This window comes from Rhincodon typus, chromosome 6 (genome assembly GCF_021869965.1).
Source record: "Rhincodon typus isolate 14 chromosome 6, sRhiTyp1.1, whole genome shotgun sequence".
NCBI classification, from domain to species: domain Eukaryota; kingdom Metazoa; phylum Chordata; class Chondrichthyes; order Orectolobiformes; family Rhincodontidae; genus Rhincodon; species Rhincodon typus.
Genome location: NC_063337.1, coordinates 87,626,858 through 87,649,818, shown reverse-complemented (window position 1 = coordinate 87,649,818; position 22,961 = coordinate 87,626,858).

The window sequence follows — 22,961 nt, the reverse complement described above, 5'->3', positions numbered from 1 at the left end:
AAAGATTTGCAGGGCTACTGTTGAGTGGAGTAAACAAGTCGGGTGGCTATTTCAGGGAATTAACACAGAAATGGTACAATGAATGGGTGCCTCCTGTGCTTTTTGATTCCATGGGTTACACAATGTGTGATGGAACATTTAATAGTTGCTGGTACTGAACAAGTGCTTAATGCACCCATGATACTTCTATTTTAGCAAGGCAGTCAACTGAAAACTACCATTTAAATAGTTATCGATGATTATGAAAGAAAAGGTTCATTGGCTAATACAAGCAATGTAGTATTTAGGTTGTGTTGTTTGATGCACCAGATTTTGATTTTAGCAGCGAAACAATGATGCTTACCACTAACTTTAAAACAAACGTTTCCCACAAAGATTCAGAGATCAAAATGTTGTGGATTTCCCCCTTCCTAATCTGAGTTTAAATTTGGTCCCAAATCAAGGGGATCCTTTGAGGTTCAGCAATTGTGATTACATCATACACAGTAAGCAGCCAAACAGATTGAAGTAAATCTCAACAGCAGCAAACCAGGAAGTTAAGAAAGAAACTTAGGTTTTCAATTTTAATTAAAATCATATAGAAATCAATTTAAATGATTGAAATATATACATATGGTATTAGGGTTAGAGCTGAAATATTATCAATAAACTTTAAAAAGTATTATTCTTAAAATGTGAATTTTTTGTCACAATAGGGAAACTTGACATTCCATAAATACAAAAGCAGCTTCTCATGGGCAGTAAGGCTGTTCAACCATTATTTCACACTTAGTATGGAATTAAGAAATTCAGTTACACCTCATTCAACAAGGTGCAAATGTGTTAAGTATTCTTACCTAGAGATAAAGAGATCAAGTTCTCATCAGTTCAGCGATTTCTGCAATCTGGGTAATTCTCAACAGCACCCCTTATGGAAAATCTTAGATGCACTGACAGCAAATTCTGGATTTCTGCATTTAACCTTGCACATTAAAACTCCAGAAGTTGCCTTCAGTTTTAGAATGCTAACAGATTGTTACCTGTCATTCATTGAAAACCTTGGCCATTGTGTTTAGATTTTGCTTGCAGGCAGAGATTTCAGATTAATAATGGGTGCTGGCAGCATAGTAATAATGTGGTTTTTACTTCAGAGGCCCTGGCTAATGCTTTGGGATCACAGGTTCAAAGCTCACCATGGCACATAGGCTGGCCTACACATGATCCGGATCCACAGCAAAGTGGTCGATTCTTAACTGCCCTCTGAAATAGTTCAGCAAGCCACTCATTTTAAGGATTTTTGGGGTTGGATAACAAAACCAATCTTGATAGCAGCGCTCACAAAGTACGAAGAAGTAAGAAACTTTAGCACTGATATATTAGTGTAGATTTTAGTTTCTACTGTTATTCTCTCCCTAATTAGCAGTGTTAAGAAATGTGCATTTACATCCAATTTACAACACTGAGGCAAAACATGTACATACATAGTTTCTCTGTTATTAAGGTCTATGAAGTTTTCGAGTGTACTTGCAGGATTAGCCTGCCACTAGGCAAGGACTCTTAAAAGACTTCAATAGAGGAAGATTGGTTTTGACATAAACCAAGGCATAATTTTATTATTGTCTAACATTAGTGCAATACAAAGTGCTTTGCACAGAGAGAAACTCAATCACACAAAATTTAACTAAACAGAAATACATTATATAAAATTGAGCAAGACAAGGTTCTGTTTGAGAATGCTGTCACAAGGTATTTCAACGTGGTTGTCAAATCAAGCCATTGTACTCAGATCTTATTATAAGATATTGTCGACCAGCACCAATTTGTTACATTAAAGATTACCATGTTACAGTTATAGGTTCCGTCCATTATCATCATTACATCAACAGCACTCACAGTAACTTCACTATTATGTGATTTTATATTTCTAACTTTAATGAGAATAATGGAGTTTTGGTTACATTAGTCTGGTAAAGAAATGCTTCTAATGGACCAGACAACATCAGCAATTAAAAAACTGCCCAACTATATGTACTAAACATGATTGATGCCACTGAACAAATTGCCTTTAACAATAAACATTATAATGTCTCCTATTCATGTTGTTATGTGAAAAGCCCATGTTGCATCACTGTACAAATCATATTAATCAAATGCTCATGTCACAAAGGAACTAGTTTGCTGTTTTATTTTAACCTTACCACTTTTTAGCTAAGATAAAAAGGGGGAAAGTCAAATAATCCCTGTGTGTCAATTGTAGTGAAATTATAATCTTAAACCTTTCAAGCTAAATAGCTGAACAGAATAAACATTTGAATAAACAATAAAAATTTGATTCTTAAATTTCAATCAGGCACAGCCTATTCCTGTGGAATCTAAATTCTCATGCATAACCACTTCCAGAAAGCTTTTGGGGTTGTTTCAATCAAAGGTTTTCTTCTCTCACCTTCTTTACCTTTAAGTTGAATTTGCAACATCCTGACCTGCAAACACAATGCAGGAAATCAATGGAGCAAACCTAGATATTCTCAGTTTGTTGATCAGTACAACAGTACATCAACACATCCTAAAGCTGAGTTCTCTGGTTCTATTTTCATTCATTCAGCCAAGATGCAAGTCAAAATTACGTTTAAAGAAATGAAAATAAGTTTCACAATAATTTATAAATTAGCCAAAGTGAATAAAATCATGGAAAAAAAATGCACCATAATTTTCTGTAAGAGGGCAGCTAAAATGTTTACTGTTAGTTAGACTTGCTGTTGCATGTTTCAGATCTTAAAATGTTTTGAGGTTGTTTGAATTGTGATCTGATAATTGCACAGTGAGGAGAAAACAGGCAGCTGTGACCTGAGTAATCACAGCAATCAACAAAGCATCTTCTCAAACAATCAGATTTTAGGATTGTGAAATTAATAGCCAAGAAAGTATAAATTAGAATGCATAAAATAGAAGGGAACAGTATTAGTGTTTTTCACTGTCAGATTAAAGTATTGACACATTTCATCATTGAAATGATGTCAGACTGGAATGAACAGGACTTAACTTTCTGTGGCGAGTTTAGATCTAGCATATAAATACAGCAGCTTCAATCAAGATGCTATTTGCATAAAGCTAACAATGGAGCAATGCAAGCTTTGACAGAAATATTTGAATTTAACATAGAATTTTGGGGTAGGAGAAAACCATTTGGGCCTTTGAGGCTGCTCTACATTCAAAAAATTAGTGGTGGATTGTGGTGACTGGTTGGGGTTTCGTCTCCACTCTCCAGTCCAAAGCCATAATACTTAATTCTCTGTCTCTTAAAAAAGTTATCAAACTCAAAGCTGAATAAATTTAAATAGCTATTTTGTGAGGAAGTGAATTCTGTACACTAATGACCCTCTCGAAGAAAATGTTTCTCCTCATTTCAGTCTTAAAAGGGAGACCTTTTATTCCTAAATGATGGCCCTTAAAATTAATCATGCATCCCCTTTTGTAGTTGTTGTATTAGTTATGCATAAAAAAGTAAGCACCATTAGTCTTATCGACATTTTGACAGAAAAGTATGGTTCAAAGCTTGGTAATGGGCTGCTTTACATATGTCTTAAAATTAAAACAACCGCAAAATAGGTTGTTCAAGGTGGCATTTTAATAATTCTTCTTGCATTGACCAAGGTAAAGTTTAAATACTCAGCACTGTAATAAGATGCTGCAACTATTAATCCTAGATTGTTGCACTAAGAAAGAAGAATGTGGTGCACAAGATAACATTTGTACGGAATCTTTAAAATGCTGTGTGTATGTAATTGGACTTTACAAAGCATGAGTTCAGCAATGTTGCTGTCTTTGGAGTTTGTATTAGATAATGGATGTCAGGCAGTGCACAGCAATATAGTTCCCAGAAAGGTTAGCCAAGCAGTTTAAAAACCCATAGGTTTTCATGCTATGAGGCTGCAAGTTATCTGCACTGGTTGTATTTAGCAGGTATGGCAAAATGAAGAGTCAGTTTTCAAGCCAGATAGAAGCACATCGCTCGTAAAACATAACTGGAAAATGATGCTGCTCAGGGTCAATTTTAGACTAACCCATTTCATTGATAAAGTGACATTAAGGCCTCCAAAAACTACAATAAGTGGAATTTCTGACTCACAAGGCCAGGTCAAGAAGACGCAAAATAATTAGCCCAGCTGTGTTTACATGAGAACAGATACAGCATCCAAATTTTTATGATACATTTTCTCTTGGTTTGTTCTTGGTTGGGCTCTTCAAACATTAACTCCCAACCGTGTATTACATTATTTAAATCTGTTTCTGGAATGAAAATGCTAATGCAGGTTTTTCATTTTAAAGGCAAAAAACAACTGTTGTTAGCTAAGGCAGCCCTGATCAGTGTCATCATTCGATCTATAACGGTGATGAAATATGTTACAAGATATATTCAGGGAGAATATTCCCCTGAAGTATATTGTGTAAGCAATCCATAGCTGACATTTCAGATTGTCTCCTTGTTGGATTTATTCTTCTGTGTTGAGCAAAATAACATTACATTTAAAGAAGGGGTACATTATTTGCTATCCATGCACTAGCCTTATGAGTCAGCAATTCCACTCATTGTAGGCTTTGAGTTTTTGAGTGAGGTTCAATCCTATAAAGCTGACTTTCATTAAGTATCATTCAAATGTGTTCCTTTAAGTATTGTAATTGCATTCAGATATATATCGGGTAGAGTCAAATAGTTATGAATTCATATTACATTAATTCATATTGCCCATTTATACAATACACAACCCACTAGACTGTATGGCAGGTCCATCATATATTGATCTGCAAGAGGTCAGAATTCATAATTTTTCCATTTAGTCCATCACTAAATCCTAATCTGGGAGATATAACATTTATTTATCTACGACAGGAAGCATGAAAAACAGTTTGGTGAGGGAAAATTATTTGACTTTTCAGGTTGATGTCCTTTCATCATTTATTCGTTCTGACGAAAGGACATTGACCTGAAATGTCAACCCTGTTTTTCTCTGTCTACAGAAGCTAACTGACCTGCTATGCATTCCCAGCTTTCTGTTTTCCTTTCAGATTCCCAACATTGGCAGTATTTTCCTCTTGTTTTCAGGCAAATAATGTGTTTATCTTGCAGGAAACTATGATAAAGCACTTATTCAACAAATCTGCTATATTCATCAGGGTCCAGTAGATAAAAAAGTCCTAATGAACTCGAATTTTGCAGCAGGCAAACACCAATGCCTACATCACTATATTGCAGCACATCACTCACAGAAATAATTTCTAGATAAGCATGAAGTAATGCATTTGGTCAGAATATAGCTCCTTTGGAAATCCCAAAGCAATGTAGCATTTTCAACATGTAGCCACTATTTTAATCTAGGGAACATGGCAGCCAAAACTAGAGCGCAACAAATTCCCACAAACAGCACGGTGATTGTGACCAGGTAATCATTTTTTGTGAAATTGAGTGAGGGAATATTATTGGCCAGAACCCCAAGGATAACTTCCCTGTGCTTTAAAATAGTGTCATGTTATCTCTTATGTTCACCTAAGTGTGGTTTGGGATGTTTGTACTATATCTCATCTGAAAGATTCTGCCTCCACTATTCGCCTAGTGATGAGTACCAAGAAATGTTTTGACTATACTGTGGAGTAAGACTTGAATACAAAACCAACTGACACAGAAGCAAGAGTGTGAGAAGAAATAATGAAGCCATCTACTCTTTGAAAAGGAGTTAAGCCATGGATCTAATTGAATGACAGGGGAGGTTGAATGGCTTTTTCCTGTCCATAACTAGGAGCTTTTAATATAAGCTAATCAGGAAGAAATTCTCTAAGAAATTAAAGAGAAACCTTTACAAAAGGCTTTTACAAAGCATAGTATACCAAGTGGTCTAGTTGAAATGACTACTACAGATGTAATTGAGGGGGATCTAGGCAAGTGCATGAGAGAAAAGGGTAGGATAGGATGAAGTGACCGTAGACAGAGCAAGAGGAGGTGCATGTATAAATATGAACATAATTGGGTCACGTGGCTTGTATTTACGCTGTAGATTCTGTTCAAATGTTTGAGGGGCCATGAATACCTTATATCCCATGTACATCCTCTGATGTAATGTTATTCTCAGCCTAAACTATACTAATGGTAAACCATGCCAATGAAATGATTTTTGCATGCCACACTTTAGGATTCAACTTATACCACTTGAAAATGTTGCTTTTAACTTTATTTTAAAAAATCACTTATGATTCAGCAACAAGATATTGCTAGATAAATAGTGAATGTTTCATTCAAATGGGAATATAAGAATACTGTCCACTTTATAGATATGGATAGCAAAGCTGAATGGACGCACATTTGCCCATTCCTATCGTTCAGCTGATTCATCCCCTGCTCCTAACTTCAGAGTAATCAAAATTAAATATGAACGTACATCCAGTTTAACACTCTTCTGGCAAAAACCTTTTCTGATTCATCGTGGCCTTAAAGGTAAGCCTCAACCACTAATTATTACCCAGGAGAAGCTACTCTTCTCTTTCATATGGCAGGAAGTTTTCCACAAATCCATTTCCCATTAATTTTAAAGACGGTGAAGAATTACTCTCCATAACCTTCCCCATTATCAAGTTCTACAGAACAATCACCTTCTTAAGAAAAGTAAACGTTCTAAATCATCTAACATTATCCATGATTCCTGTTTTAGTGTGTCATTTTTCCTCCAGGCTACATCATCCTAAATAACTTACTGACTTGTAGTGATGGCTCATTACAACAGAGTGAACAGGCTGGGCCATGAAATAAGTGCTATTGTAAATGCTATGTAATGTTTTTTGGGTTAGTTATAATGCTTTCTCAACTGAGACTTTAAACCAAGTGTCTGTGCTTTAAAGTAGATTTGAAAGATCCAATGATAATATTTTGAAGAAGATCATGGTGACCTGACCATTTATATCCTTCAATCAACATCACAGACAAGGACAGCAGATGATTATTATTTGGCTGTCGGTGAGATTTTTGTATCTGGATGTCTTGCTAAATTGCTTACATTATGACAGTGACTGCACATCAAAAAGTACTTTGTTGATTGTGGATTGTTTTGTCATGTGAGGTGCTATATAAATGCAGTCCCCATTTCTTTCACTACACATAATGTTACAGAGTCATCCAGCAATAGATGTTAGTTCCCCAATGAACCAATTCAACATGAGCATGAAATGTTCCCTTATTGACCTATTTCATGTTTACCACCTCTCTACATCTCTATCTTTTCTTAGTCAACACTGACTGCTTCTTCTATTTTTATCCATTTTATTAACCTTTAAGGAAGCACTTCTTTTATGCTAATAATTGAAGTTGCTCACCACTTAGCTATTATTTACCCACTTCATCAATTACTTCCTTCCCTTTTGTAAGGATACAAAGCTTCTTTTGGCACCTTATTGTAGATGTTACATTTGATATGGGGGGGATGTATTAATATGCACTTACTTCCACGCATTTTAAAATAAAATCAAGTCATTTTGCTTTTTTTTTGCCCATTTCTCATTGAGGTTTATTTGAAAATACAGCACCATTGTAACAGAGAAACAAGATAGAAGCAAGAATAGGCAATTCGACCCCTTGAGTCTACTTTGCCATTCAGTGTGATCATCGCTGATTATCAAGCTCAGTACCCTAATCCTGCCCTCTCTGTATATCCCTTGATCCCTTTAGCAACAAGAGCTATAATTACCTCCCTCTTGAAATCATGTAAAATTGTGGCCTCAACTGCTTTCTGCAGTAATGAATTCCACAGGCTCGCCAATGTCTGGGTGAAGAAATTTCTTCTCATCTCAGTCATAAAAAGTTCATTCCCTATCTTTAAACAGTGAATCCCGGTTCTGAACTCCCCACCATCAGGAGCATCCTTCCTGCACCTAACCTGTCTGGTTCTATGAGAATTTCATAGCTTTCTGTGAGATCACCCTCCATTCTTCTAAACTCTAGTGAATGCAATCCAATCTCTCCTCATATGATAGTGCTGCCATACCAGGAATCAATTTGGTAAACCTTTGCTGCATTCCCCCTACAGCAAGAGCAGAACATCATTGCTGTTGAGGGAAAATTAATGACATGGTTGGGAAATTGATTGAGTGACAGGCGACAGAAAGAAGGGATAATGGGTAGGTACTCAAATTGGTAGCATGTGACCAGTGGTATTCTACAAGGATCTGCGTTAGGCCTCAATTATTCACATTATTTATTAATGACTTGGATAATGGCATAGAAATTCATGTCTACATTTGCTGATGACACAAAGCTAGGCAACATTGTAGCATTTATGGTAGCAGAAAATTACAAAGGGATATTGATAGACTGAATGAATGGACAAAACTGTGGTAGATGGAATTCAACGTAAGCAAGTGTCAGGTTATCCATTTTCAATCAATAAACGATAGATAAGAGCACTTTCTAGATGGTATGAAGTTAAATACAAAGAATGTCTAAAGAGATTTAGGGCTTCAGGTGCATAGATCTTGAAAATGTCATAACCACTTGCATAACATAATCAAGAAACTTAAAAGAATGCTGGCCATTTTTTATCCAGAGGACTGGAGTACATGTTTTCAGAAGTTATGATGCAATTATACAAAGTCTTGTTTATACCCCGCTTAGAATACTGTGAGCTACATCACACATTAGAAAGGACATATTGGCCTTGGAGGGAGTACAAGTAAGTTTAGAAGAATGATACCTGGTCTTCAGGGGTTATAGGCAGTCCTGAGGAAAGTTCCTTCGATCTGAGATGTTAAATCTGATTTGTCTCCACAGACGCTGCTAGACCTGCTGAGCTTTTCCAGCAATTTCTATTTTTGTCTGTTTTACAAATTAGACCCGTTTTCTCCATAATTCAGAAGGTTCAGGGGTGATTTGATTGAATTCTTCAAGATATTAGTGGGAAAATACAGGATAGATAAAGGTAAACTATTTCCACTGGTTGGGGATTCTGGAACTAGGGTGTATAGCCTGAGAATTAGGGCCAGTCTGTTCAAGAGTGATATGTTATAAGGCACGTCTACACACAAAGGACAGGAAATGTTTGGAACTTTCTTCCACAAATGGCAGTGAAATGCAAGAGATTGACTATTTCAAAATTAGCTTCAAAGGGCTGAATGGCCTACTCCTGCTCCTATGTTCTTAAACTTGCTGCAGCCCCCAATTTCACTAGAGGAGTCTAAATTTATAATAAACTCCGCACTAGGGATCTTACAGCCAATTGTGGTTCATTACTTCGACACCAAGTCCAATAAATTATCCACTGTACATGTTCCACTGTCTTCAATCTAGTAATAATCATTTGATCATAGCAATAAGTGCCTGGAAGTGACCTCCCATCTCCAGTGCCTACCCTTGTTTGTCCATTTTGCAAGTGAGTAATTGAAATCTGCCATCATTATTACCTTCCCTTCATTAACTATCTAATTGATATAACCGCACAGTTGTAGATATTCATTTATTTAGCTTGGTAGGGTACTCTGTAATACAAATTCATTATCACTTTGATACTTGTCTTGAACTTGACTTAGAGTGACACTTTCTTTGCATTTATTTGGCCCTACAAGTCTGAAGACTTGATTTACATGACTGACATAGTATTTGTTATTTATAAAGCTTGCTAGTCCTGCTGTGTGTATATTTTACATCCTCTTTACTGCTTCTGTTTATTAATGGAAGAATACTGCAGAAGCAAACACTATTTGCACGTGTTTGTGTGTAGGCCCAAACCAAGGTGGAGCATGAAATGGAATTTCTTCTGCAAAAGCTTTGAAACTAATTTTGAAATAGTCAATCTCTTGCAAAAACAGACAGTAAGGGATAAATCATGTAGAGCTAAGGGGAAAGGCATTGAGTGTAAACAACTCTACATTTTTATAACATGCAATATATTTCAATAAGTTATAGGAGCTTCCATGAACTGACAGGGTTCAATCACCAGTTGGTAGAGTGGTAAGGATTTTCCCTTTTTGATGTTCAATATTGTCTTTACTCTGAATGAGAAACTCTGAATTTGCATTTAAATAAGAATTCACAAAAGACCCCAGTAAGTGAAAGTAATAACAGCAGTAAAACAAATAGTTTTCAGAAGGATGTATCTTCCCTTTGAGGATATGTGTTGTGTTTTATGTTGTGGAGCTGTGCAGAGATGTCATGCTCCAGGTTATAGGTCTGAACAGGAGTTTTATTCAATGCTTTAAAATGTCTTCTGTCGCCCTTTAAGCTGCTTGCCAGCTGTTTAGTTTCTGCTTCTTTTCCAGTCACCACACCATCGTTCAACTAATTACACACAGAACATAAACCAGACACAAATTCAAACACTGAAGAACTGAATGTTACATATTGTAATTAGTCTCAAATCAGCAACTGAAATTTTGCAAAACAGGTTTACACTTTTTGTGTGTATTGTTGTGTAATCTCTGCTTTAGAATAAATCTTACAATAATTATTCACTAATTCATGATGCTTACACATGCCAGTTACAAATGTAAGCTTTTTCTTGGTAAATGGTGACTAAAGTCAAAAAGTAAAATATTTTGGATGGGAACTGAAAGCATTTAAGAAGGAAGAACTAGATGAAGATTAGCCGATAAAATAGCTTCCTTCCAATCCTGGTGATCTTACAGGGAATCCATCTATTATTGATAACCAAGATTGTTTGGGTACACAGTTTACATTCTTCAATGGTGCACTCCCTCGAAAAGGTGATGAGAGGCTCAGACAAGAGTGACAGGAAAGAAGCAAGTTGTTTGAGAAGTATCAGAGATAAAAAGAAAGATAGCAAAAGCTAAAAGAAAACATTTGCACAGTGGTAGAAGAACAAAAAACTTGAAGGAAGCAGATTGCAATGGTAAGAGCAATGGGAGGGAGAGCTAAACTATTTGGGTGGCATGGTGGCTCAGTGTTTAGCACTGCTCCCTCACAGTGTTAGGGATCTGGGTTCAATTCCAGCCATGTGGAGTTTGCATGTTCTCCCTGTTTCTGCCAGATGCTCTGGTTTCCTTTCACAGCCCAAAGATGTGTGGACTAGATAGTTTGGCTATGCAAAATTGCTCTGTAGTGTCCAGGCTAGGTGGATTAGCTAGGGCCAATGTGGGTACAGGGCAGGGGCCGAGGTTTGGGTGGGATGCTTTTTGGAGGGTTGGTGCACACTCAGTGGGCTGAATAGCATCTTTCTGCACTGTAGGGTTTCAATTTTGATTTGATATCTTTCTGTTGTGTACATGAGTGTGAACAAACAGCAAGGTTAATTTCTCTTCATACCGTGTTTGTACTTGCTTGAACAAAAAGTAGTTTGTCGAAAAAATAGTCATTCGATGAAGCCAGACTTCATATATATCTTTTCCCCAGGCTCTTTTTTCTCCATGGAAATATCTACCAATCATGACAACTTTTGCAGTTTTCCACAAGCTTTTAGGGTTTCAAAGGGCATGTAACAAAGAAAGGCAGTTTTACCTGAAACAGTGGTATGGCTGATTATAAGATGACTATGCTTCCTCATGAACTGCGCGTTTTTGAAGATTTTCTTTTCTTACCATTCAGATTTTTCTCTTGTCTCCCACAGACAGAGGGTGTGCAACTGCCACTTTCACATGTGAAATCATTCATCTTTTTGCAACTTTGAGCAGGGTGATTTGCCAGACCATCTAGTCTTGTGGGATATGCTGTCCTATTTTCGACAGTCTACATACAAGCTCACTCTCAGCAATTATCACTGGACAATGACTTCAGTGGGAAAACTTGTAATCATTGCTCAGCCTACAGCACATGAAAGCTTTTGAGTCACAATGTTATTGGTTCTCATCATTCTTCATGTTTTTCAGTACAAATCTTACACAAAATAGTGGAAAATCCTGTGGGGAGTACCCCAGGAGGGTGTTTCACTGCTGGTGGTGTGGATTTCATGTGGGACATAAAATTAATGTTCAGTCTGCCCTCTCGGCTGCAAATAAAAGATCCCATGGCATTATTTTATAATGAGAAGGGGAGTTGTCCCTGGTGTCTTGCTCAATATTTATCATTTAATCAACCTGTTATTTGTAAAATTTTCTGGTCCTTATCACATTGCAGTCTTTGGGACCCTGCTTTGAATGAATTGGTTGTGGTGTTTCCTTCAGTACGTCAATGACTACACTTACAAATTTTTACTGCATTGTGGGGTAAAGTCCTTTGGAACATCCTGCCATCATGAAAATGTCTTTGTAATTACACAATCAAGGTCAATACAGTGTGGAGCTGGAGGAACACGGCAGGTCAGGCTGCATCAAAGGAGCAGGAAAGTCAACGTTTTGGGTGTACACCCTTCATCGATTACACATCTGTTTTTCTTCCTACTACAGGAGAACTTGGACCATATTTAGCAGCTATGCAACTCCTTGCCTGAGAGCTTGACACTCAAAAACAAGATATTTGTTGTGATCACTTGTGGAGAGATGATTATGCCCTCGCAGGTTGTCTGATATTAGTTGGTTAGTTTGTGAAGCATTGTGAAGCCATCAGTGTGGGTTCAATTTCTATCACTGGCTGAGGTTACCATGAAGGATTCTCCTTCTTGACCTCTCCCCTCACTTGCGGTATGGTGACCCTCAGGTTAAATCACAACCAGTTGTGTCTATCCAATGAAAGAGCATCCCTATGGTCTAGTAAGACTATGACAACACAATGGCTGATAATAAAATAATGGTGGTGTGGGAGCAAAACTCAGACTGCATTGTTTCAGGAGTAATCTTTCCAATATTACTTTTTACACAATAAGGAATTTGGGCATGTAAAGCCATTATGCACACTGCACAAATTTCCTATCATTAAATTAAAGTTGTCTGGACTTCTATTGGATGTAGTCATGAAATTCTTTACTTAAGCTCCCAGTGTGTAAACTGTTGTTGTTGCTGGAATTGCTAAACCTTTATTTTATCTTCATTTCGAATGTTCAAACGATGATCAAGCAAATTCAGGGAACAAGATTCACTAATTAGAACAGACAGTCATAATGTTATAACCTCAATGCAAACTTAGCTCCAACAAAGGAGGGCTTAATCATACTCATCTATCAGACATTTTGCAGTGTTGATGAAGGGAAAAAGTGAATACAATTAATTAAGAATATGTATAGTTGTACAACTGGATAGGAAAGACTTATTCAAGGAGAAAAGGGTGAATTGCTGTGCTTTTGGAAGTTTAATTTGGAAAGACAGAATATTATAAATGTCACAACTTTGAAAAGTGGAGGTGAGCGGAATGAACTTCAGGTCTATTTGCACAAACTATTAAAGATGGCAGGACAAGTCGATAATGTTGTTCCAAAAAAAAACAGTTACTCTAAAGAGAGGAAAGGTATAGAAAATCAAAACAATCATGTTACACTTTCAAACAATGAAAAGAAAATCACTGATCAGTCTTTAGTTGGGTAATTATGATGATCCTGAGCTTCCAACTTCAACAAAGCTGCACAAGCCTTTAAAAGTTAACAAACAGGTTTACCAGGATGTTGCTAAGTGTGGGGTACTTCATTTATGATGCAATGACGTGAAAGTTAGGACTGTTTGACTTGGAACAGAGAAAACGTTAAAGGTAACCTAATAAAGGTTTCAGGTTGATTAGTTTTGATAAAAGTAGGTAGAAAAAATGATTCCCTTTTATTATATGTTTCATATCTCAGAGATCAATGCAGAGATAACATTAGTGTCTAAATATGTTGCAGGTTTATTTACAAAGGTTTTAAGGTATCTCTGCAATCACAAAATGTCTGTTCTGATTGCTCAGCTCGCAATAGCTTCTGTAACGTCTGTTTACTTTACTCTGCGTTCATATCTAGGTTTTATCAATCAAGTGTAGTGAACATAGATTGGTTACCAGACTCACATAATCAACAGAGGACAATAGAAATACTACACTTTTGGTGAGTGACTTGACAAAAGAAAGTAACAGATAAAAAAATGCTGTCGACAAAAGACTGAGAGGGGGAAAAGAGGGGAATAAATAACTAATCACTGTTGTAAGGATCTTGAACACTATCCAAAAAAGTAATGGCAGTTGATTTTAGAAATAATTCAAAGTGAGAAGGCTGGGTACTTGAGTGTGAGGAATGTACAGAAATGGAGAAGAAGATGTGAGACTAAGCAGGACTGCTATTTCAAAGAACCAGAACACATGCAATAGACCATCTCTCCTTATTAATAAACAAGCTTCCATGAGCTCTGAGGAAGGGTCACCGGACCTGAAACGTTAACTCTGTTTTTGCCTTCACAGATGCTGCCAGACCTGCTGAGCTTTTCCAGCAACTTTGTTTTTGCTCCATCTTAAAACTCATCAAACAAATTAGATATTTGAAAGATGCAGCAAGGAAACCAGAGCAAACTCCTGGCAGATTCAACTTGATGTTCTGAATGATCTCTATGTTCGAAATCGGGCATTTCAGGGCACACTTTATGGGCACCAGCTAGCCACACTCATTGTCCATGGACAGTTACATCTGACATGTGCCAGCCTCTCAAAAGCCTCATGGCAAATCAGTCATTCACTTACAGGTCACTTCTGCACATCAATGCTGTATCATGTGCTGCACCAGCAACTATCATTGTAATGCTGTAGCAAGGACCCTGCCCTTGCGGACTGTATCCAGCTCATGGGAGTGGATTTGGCTGCATCTGCAAGCTTTCAGCCAGAGATACCAGGTTCATATTACTGCTGTCTTGCCTTGCCATTAAATGCAAACACAAAGCAGGAAACTTGTCATAGTTGTCAACAGGCCTCAGTCAATTCAAGGGAGATAGCCTTCATAGCAAGATTGGCCAGAGGCTGGACAAAAGAGCTGCTACAAGGCTCTGGTGGGTAATTAATGAGGTAAACTTGGTAAGATACAACAAGATAATTTGCTAGGCCTAATGACGACAAACCCTCCAAATTACTTTGACATAACTTAGACTTAGCTAAAAAATGTAAGATTGAACCCTATGATTATACTAGTGATAAAGCACTTTTAAAGTCTCACTTTCGATGGAATGCCAGATTTTGGTGTAACCCTTGGTTTCCATTTATCTTTCTGTGGTATTCCATCCATTTTGTACTGTTAGTTTGTTATTTAATTTACCATTTTTGCTAACTGATTAATCTGAATGCTTTGCAAAAAGAAGAGAGCACCTCCAAGTTTAGCTTAGGGTCAAAGTACAAAGCTTCTAAAAGGATTGGCATTATTTTGGGGGAAAGAAAATCAATGAAACACTTCTCTTTGCCACCCCCACCACCTATCACCCACCCCCACCACCTTCCAAAGCTTCAGTATCTCTGAAGGATTCACTGAAAGTAAATAATTTTAGTGTTATTTTCTGCAGCAACTTACACCTCTATTTGACATCGACTAAGCCTTTATTCACCCACAATGAACAGTCAGATGCAAGCTTAACAGTGACATGTCACCCAATAAACATCAGCTATGAAATGATTTGGTCTACTTTCCTTTTGAAATTTGTAAATAAATGACTTGAACCCTCTGTGCAATCACCTCAGCCAGTTATATACTTGTTGCCAGCTAACAATTAACTTGGTGTTAATGAATGTGTCAACTAGGCATCATATTTGTGTATTTGTAGCTGATGTTTATGATGTTAACAGTCTTGATCAGCTACACAGCTACTTCACACTTAGCTTGAGAATCTTGGCTGTTGTGTGGAGGAGCTGAGTGTATTTATGTAGTCAGTGCATGGAGTATATAAATCTTAAAATTTATGGATATTACTTTTTTCAAGCTAACACTAATGTATGAATTTTATCCCTTCTGTAATCAAAATATATCTGAAGTCTAAGAAACATTGGTGCTTTTCACAATTCAGGTTGCCCATTTGTCTACTTCCTTCAACCAGATGTAAACATAAATGCACATGATTCCATACCTGAAATTGACATACAATATATTGGTTTTACATGGATGCTTTCAAAATATCAAGGCGTTTCAGAATAATCGTACAGTTGCAGTTGTGGCTAAAATGCCAAGAAAGGACTATTTCTCTTCCATTTAATCCAATGATGTTTTGGGGGGACCAGTGAGTTATGTCCAGAACTTTGACAATTTTAAAAGAAAATGTTTGTAACATCTGTATGCCATTTCTCTATTTCTTAACTCTAGTTGAACCACGATGATCCAAATACAGGGCAATAAATGTCCTATGTTGACAGCTTGTAAAATGAAACAAAATAGTGTCCTTTGTTTGTGTTAGTTTTCTGAATAAAAATAAATTTAGTCCATAATCATTCGAGTGGAAAACACATCTGTCTTTTCAGCAACCCATCTATTCTCCAGCTGCAGGAATTTAACAGGAGTTCAATTTGATTTGAGATGTTTTCTCATTAAGTTTGACCAAAGTATTGCGAAAAGGGTGGGGATAGAAGGCATCGGATGATTATTTGGATAGAAATGGTGTGCAGAGATATGGGGAAAAAACAGGAGATTGGCAGTAGGTCATAGAACTGGTACAGGCACAAATGATCTCCTTCTCCAATATTACAGATCTGATTCTGAGATACTGAGATATTTTTCTTATAGCGTGCACGTTTGTACACTACCTTCTGCCAGATCTAACTATATTTACAACAGACTTTATGTTGTAGATTTGAGCTGTTAATTTAGGCCTTGAATACCAACACAATACAATTTCAGACAGGTAGACAACAGGTACAGGCTCATTAGTAAGGAACCCAATTTCCATGGGGCTGGCTTGTCCCCTCTCCACAGGTTAATTTCAAAAACCAGCCTATATTTCTGGATAACCTGACACTGGATAACTACAGGGAATGGCTGTTACTCAAGATGCCGTTGAGTTGCTTGTTTTCATGATAGTGGGTGCCCATACCTCTGGAGATAGATTTCCATTGCTTGCCTTTTGCTACCAACAAATTTGGAGCCAGCCACCTAAGAAGATACCTCGTTATCCAGAGCTCCATTTTAAAAGAAAACTCAAACCAGCTGCCCATTGTTCCTGTGTGCATGGGATGCATTTAATTTTCATTCATTGCCAGGGGTGGAGGGTTTGAGAGGCTGAATAAGCTGGGGCTATTTTCCCTGGAGCGTCGGAGGCTGAGAGGTGATCTTGTAAAATCATGAGGGGCATGGATACTGTAAACAGCCAAGGTCTTTTCCCCAGGGAAGCAGAGTACAAAACTAGAGGGCAGAGGCTTCAGGTGAGAGGAGAAAGGTTTAAAAGGGACCTAAGAGGCAACTTTTTCACACAGAGGGTGATGCACCTATGGAATGAGCTTCCAGATGAAGCTGTGGAGGCTGGTACAATTATAACATTTAAAACCCATCTGGATGGGTATATGAATAGGAAGGGTATGGCGAGATATGGGCTAAATGCTGGCAAATGGGACTACATTAATTTAGGACATCTGGTCGGCATGGACGAGTTGGACCGAAGGATTTATTTCCGTGTTGTACAGCTCTATGACTCTAAGAAACACACTTAGGTAGCTTGACTGGTTTAAATTTCCACAGTATACTGCCATCATCCCATGTGCCATTAATCCCAGCTGTACCCACCTAGAAACACATATACCTACAATGCCCAGACCCCATGTGAGGTTTCCTAATGTGTTAGAGTTACGATGGGATATCCCAAACTATTAAAATTCCAGAGGAGGGATGAATTGACTCCCCTTTATTCACTCTGTCTCTTTTCCCCTTCCTCCTTGATTGGTCACAATAAGGTTAACTTAAGAGCTGATTCTTTCCCTTCTGTACACTTTTCTCCCAGACTCAAATGAACTTATTCTTCAAAAGGAGCCAATTTAATCAGGTTTTGAGTAATAAAAAGATCGAGTTCATTTATTATGCAATGTCTCAATTAGTAATTCAACACACATGAATTAGAAAAAGAGAGAAGCTCACAAAAGACAAGGGAAAAATATCAGTCTTTGAATTAATAGAGAAAGTGGATGTTTGAATGTTGTTATGGGAATGGACTTTATCAATAATGTTGATATCAGCAGTTGAACATAAGATGTAAGTTTCATAATTCTTATCTTGCAGGTTGGTCAGGATTCTATTGCACTGGTTCCTTTCATCTCTGACTGATCCAATATTTAAGCTACGAGAAAGTCCTTTTGTCATCTGGTTTCCTTTTGTCTGATTGCTAGCTAGCTGATATCTAATATTCAGAATGAAAAAAAATCTTAGTGATGAATATGGAATAGGTTTTTGACTGTGACCTTCACAGTGCACTAACACTTGAACAAAGGTTGGCAATTGGGAACATCCAGTCTCACTAGCAGACTCTGGTAGAGTTTAAACTGCCTTTTTAACCCATGCTTGTGCTCAAAGGAAAATACAATGGGCTGAATCTTAGCCCACAAAAAAGTGAATCAAGTTTCATGATGGATCTTGCATCTCAAGACTTAAGAAGTTGTCTTGCCCTATTTACCAAACTTACCTCATTACCTACCATGCGCCCAGCCATCTCTCATGTCTGATTTTCACTCCATTTTATCACACACAATTCCCACCAATAACTTGCCACTCAACGGATGTCTGCTGAAATACCAGCATCCCTTTTGATGCGCCACTTGTGCGCATGGACAGGCAGGGTGCTGAATTCTCCATGTGTCTGGAGCTACCCTGCACAATTCCGAACAGTTGGCCTGAAAATGGCAGAGGTGGGGAGGGTGGGGTGAATTCAGTGCCTCACTTTGCAGGCAGGGCCCTGGAGGTCTTACTGGATTAAATGGTCCTGATGTAAGACCTCTTCTTTCCCCAGGACGAGTGGTGGAGAGACCACACCAGCCTGGTTAGAGGTTGCCATCAGGTTAAAGCAGTCTCAGCTGTCTGGAGGTATGGTCCAGAAGGTAAATGGTATTCTCCATATTCTCTGGGTAAGTTCACCATTTTCCCTCTTATCTAACCCAATCCCTGCTACTGTACCCACACCCCTACCAAGGCTTATGCTCCATTACTCTCAGTATTGCCTGCAACATCTTCCTTCACTCGCTTCAACCCCTGACAGCACTAACCTGGCAAGCCCTCTGTGCTGCCTACTCACTTGGTCAGGACACCTCCCCATCTGCACCAAAAGTAGCAGCTATACCACTTTAATCTCCCATAATTCCTGCTCTCTCATATTCCAGGAGGAGAAACAGCTCACAATAGGGCATAAAGTGTCAACATGGGTGGTGTGTTGGCCATCATTTGCCTTCTGACCTGTTATATGGGAAGGATCCTTCTTCTGACTGCCCTGAGCAGGCCCTGGACTGGTATCAAAGGTTCCCCTTGACTTACTATTCTGCACCATCTGAGCAAAGGATATCCTCCTTGGATTGACTGAGGCCTGCTAGCAATGACAAGCTTCCTGGCTTTGTGTCTATGCTAAACAAAAATTAAGACAACTGTCCTGACAATTGTATCTCTAGTTGATGGGGAAAGTTAAAAAAAAGATGAGGCAAGGCTATGAGTATCCAGATAAGCTCAAAGTGAGTGAGTGCAATGACAGTGAGTGAAGAGTCCAGAGATATGCCCATGTCCATGAGCTGGGTGCATGTCTCTGAGGGTTCAGTGTCCTTGCTGCAATGAGGTACAGCTCTGAAGTAGAGAAGGTCCCCATAGGTAGATTGTAGATGACGGTTCTTAGAGGGTGGCACATATTTGATGCCAATGTCCATGCCTTTGGAGTGACTGGTCAATGCCCGTGGAGCATGCTAAGATATTGGTGCCCAATTTCCAGTATGGAGGCTGTTGAGAGCCAGCACTGTGCTCAATCTGTTCTGGTTTCCTTGTTGACTTTTTATACCGAAATATTTTGCTGGGCTTGGTACGATGGAAGTCTGAGTATTAATCATTTGAGTGTGGTAATAACAAGGTATTTAAGACGCATTAATCCAGGCAATTGGTATCTCTATATTGCCAAGCAAGAATCTTGTCATGCCACCTGTGAAAAGTATGGAAGATGGAGCGAATCTGGTGTTCTTATGGTGCAATGGTAATGTCCCTACCTTTAAGCCAGGAGGCACATGTTCAATTCTCAACTTTTCCAGATATGTATCTTAACATCTCTCAACAGATTGATTAGAAAATATTAAAATAGTAGCTGTGCTCTCAAAAAGTGCTGAATAAAAATTAGAAGAGCAAATCTTAAGAAGGACTCTTGTGGTGCAGTGGTAGTATCCTTACCATTGAGCCAAGAGACCTGGGCTTCATAAGTCTCACTTGCTCCAGAGGTGTGCCATAACATGTTTGAAGAGTTTGATAATAAAAATCTAAAACACAGTGCAATACTGAGATAGTCTTGGTTGTACTTATATCTCAATTTTACCTCACACCTTGCTATAGCCCATTGTTCAAACCCCGAAAAGATTCCACCCAATATATTTGGAATTTGGGATATAATCCGCAGTGGGTGGCTTACTGTTGTGCAGGGTTTTGTAAGACCCTCTTTAGCTGCAGTCACAAGAAATCACAGTCCAGTCTGTTTGACTAGCCTCTTCTTTCTCCTACCCAACTCCTTTTGAAGGGCTGTTGGAAATTCCCATGCATCCATAGGTGTAACATTCCATGGTCTCGTTCTTTCCCTCTCTCTCTCTAGATATATACTTAATTCACATCCACAGGCCATTGTTGGCTGTATCAGCCCTCTCTAAAAAACACATTTTGGAATTACATGTTAAAAATGACAACAGCACTTTGGGGTTCTGATCTATTATCAAAACACTATTGACTCGAGGATACTTCTGAACCAAGGAAGTAGGAACTATAGATTCACCACTCACTTGGTTACACTATCCTTTAAGAGATAGACTGAGGCTACCCTTAAATTCCTAGTATCATTTAGAAGTCAGTGGAACTTCCTCCCTGCATCATTCCAGGAGAATTCAGGGAAATTCACACCCTGTGCTTCCTGTTCCCTTGAAGATGGGCTATCTCTATTGCTTTAAAATCTATAAACATTGAAGCTGTTGCCTTAATAAAATTGTAAAACTAATATTTAGTCAAGCATATTCCTGAACTGCTTTTGTTGAAACTTCATATCAATGGTCTCCCAACTTTAAAAGTAAGATTACTTTGAATTTAAGTGCAATCCAGGACCTACTCTGAAGAAAATAGAATAAAAACTTTATTTTTAGTACTACATAAATCTAAAACCAAGCATATATGATGACTAATTTTGTCCTCTACACACCATGTGTCAGTGTGATAGCTCTGACTACACTTTATCTGTCAGTATCTTGAAAAGTGGGTTGTAGTTTGAGTTTACGAGCCAAATACACTCTGTCAAATGGTGATCTGTGAGGCCACTGCAGTACTCAGATTTGATTATCTTCATTTGGGAGGATGCTGTCTCAGGGGTATGTGGAGACAAGGTAAGGTTTCACTTTAAAAACACAGGATGATGGGAGTGGGTACTTTTCTGTTTATCCCCCAGAAATAACTGTCCCTTGATCTGATTTCCAGCTCAATATCATTTTGCATAATAATTATTTCCGTATCAACTCCACTGCTTTGTAAAGAAAACACATGATGGAATTTGATATCAACAACCAAAGTCTACTTGAAGGAATGGATTTGAGAAAAACATGTTGATTTATTCCATCACACCTAATCCCTGAAATCACCTTGTATAATGCTTTGCTAGTTTCCCCAGATGTGCACAGACGTTTTCTGGGTGGAACTATTTTTCCGTGTTTTTGACTTTTCCTGGTATTGCCTCCAGACTTGGGAAGTATTGCAGTATTTTATTCATTAATATGAATGGCCCTAGATCCAGTTGCAATTTGAATGCGTTCACAGCACTGATCATATGTGCTAAGCCTCTGTCCTCTTCCTAAAGTTCACATGTCAGCTCATTCAATTTTGACATTATGTCTGAAAGGAATCTGACGTCAATCAGCCACACACTATCTGACAGCTCACTACACAGTTTCTTCCTTCATTCAAGAAAAGGGATGATTTCAGGCATCAGATCAAAAAGTCTTTGCAGCACCTTCCGTCAAATTGACCACCTCATATCCGCATGGAGGATTAACTCACCATAGGCAGCATTTGTTGAGTAAGGATTTAGTCAGGCAGTGCTGAAGTGCTCGTATCAAGTTTACAATCTTAACAAGAACTTTAATTACATGAGAAAAGTCCAAGCTTTACTCACAAATGTTTGCTCATGGATTATACTGTGGTAACTGACAAAAAAATGGGAAATTGGTATCAAATCTGCAAAATGCAATCGAGCAAACATTTGCGTCAAACATTGCTGCTGCACTATCAGTTGCAATGGAATCCAGTTTCTTGATTATAATGGTTTTCTCAACCACATATCTTCTGAATTTATTGCAGACATCCTCACCCCTTGTTCATTTAAAAGGGCAACAGTGTGAGAGGATCATGTGAGCAAAAACAATTGACTGGGCTGCATTGGTCATGTTGATGGAATCATTGAGCCGCAGTGAGAATCATTCACAGTCCTTCAGGTCCTGCTGTAGTTTCTGAAAGATGTCTCCAGACAAAGATTCCACTTGTCCTGTAACTGTGGGAGCATAAAGGGAGAGACTCCAGATTGTTGTCATTATTTCTTCTGTATTCTTAAAGCCTTTAAACGAAGAATCTGCAATCACAATCATTGCTTCTTTGATCATTTCACCATTGGTGAATGATTTGTGTTTTCCAAAAGATAGCAAATAAAATGATGCTTCAGGACAGGCTTTCCTTTTCTAAACCAGCAAAAGATGACTGTTGAGCTTTCGAAACAACCTTCAGTTGTCAAATTTTTTTGTCCAATACATACTATTCAAGGGAAACTACTCTTGAATTTACTGTGCATATTGTGTTCCGAAATTCCAAATCATCCGTTTTACTTATTGATATACTTGGTGACACACAAGTCAAACATTCTTATGTTTTCCAGTTGTGAACAGGAATTAATTTCTCCGTTTCACTTGGAATTTGAACTTTTTAAAAAAAGTTGATCCCAGTTTGCTCATCATT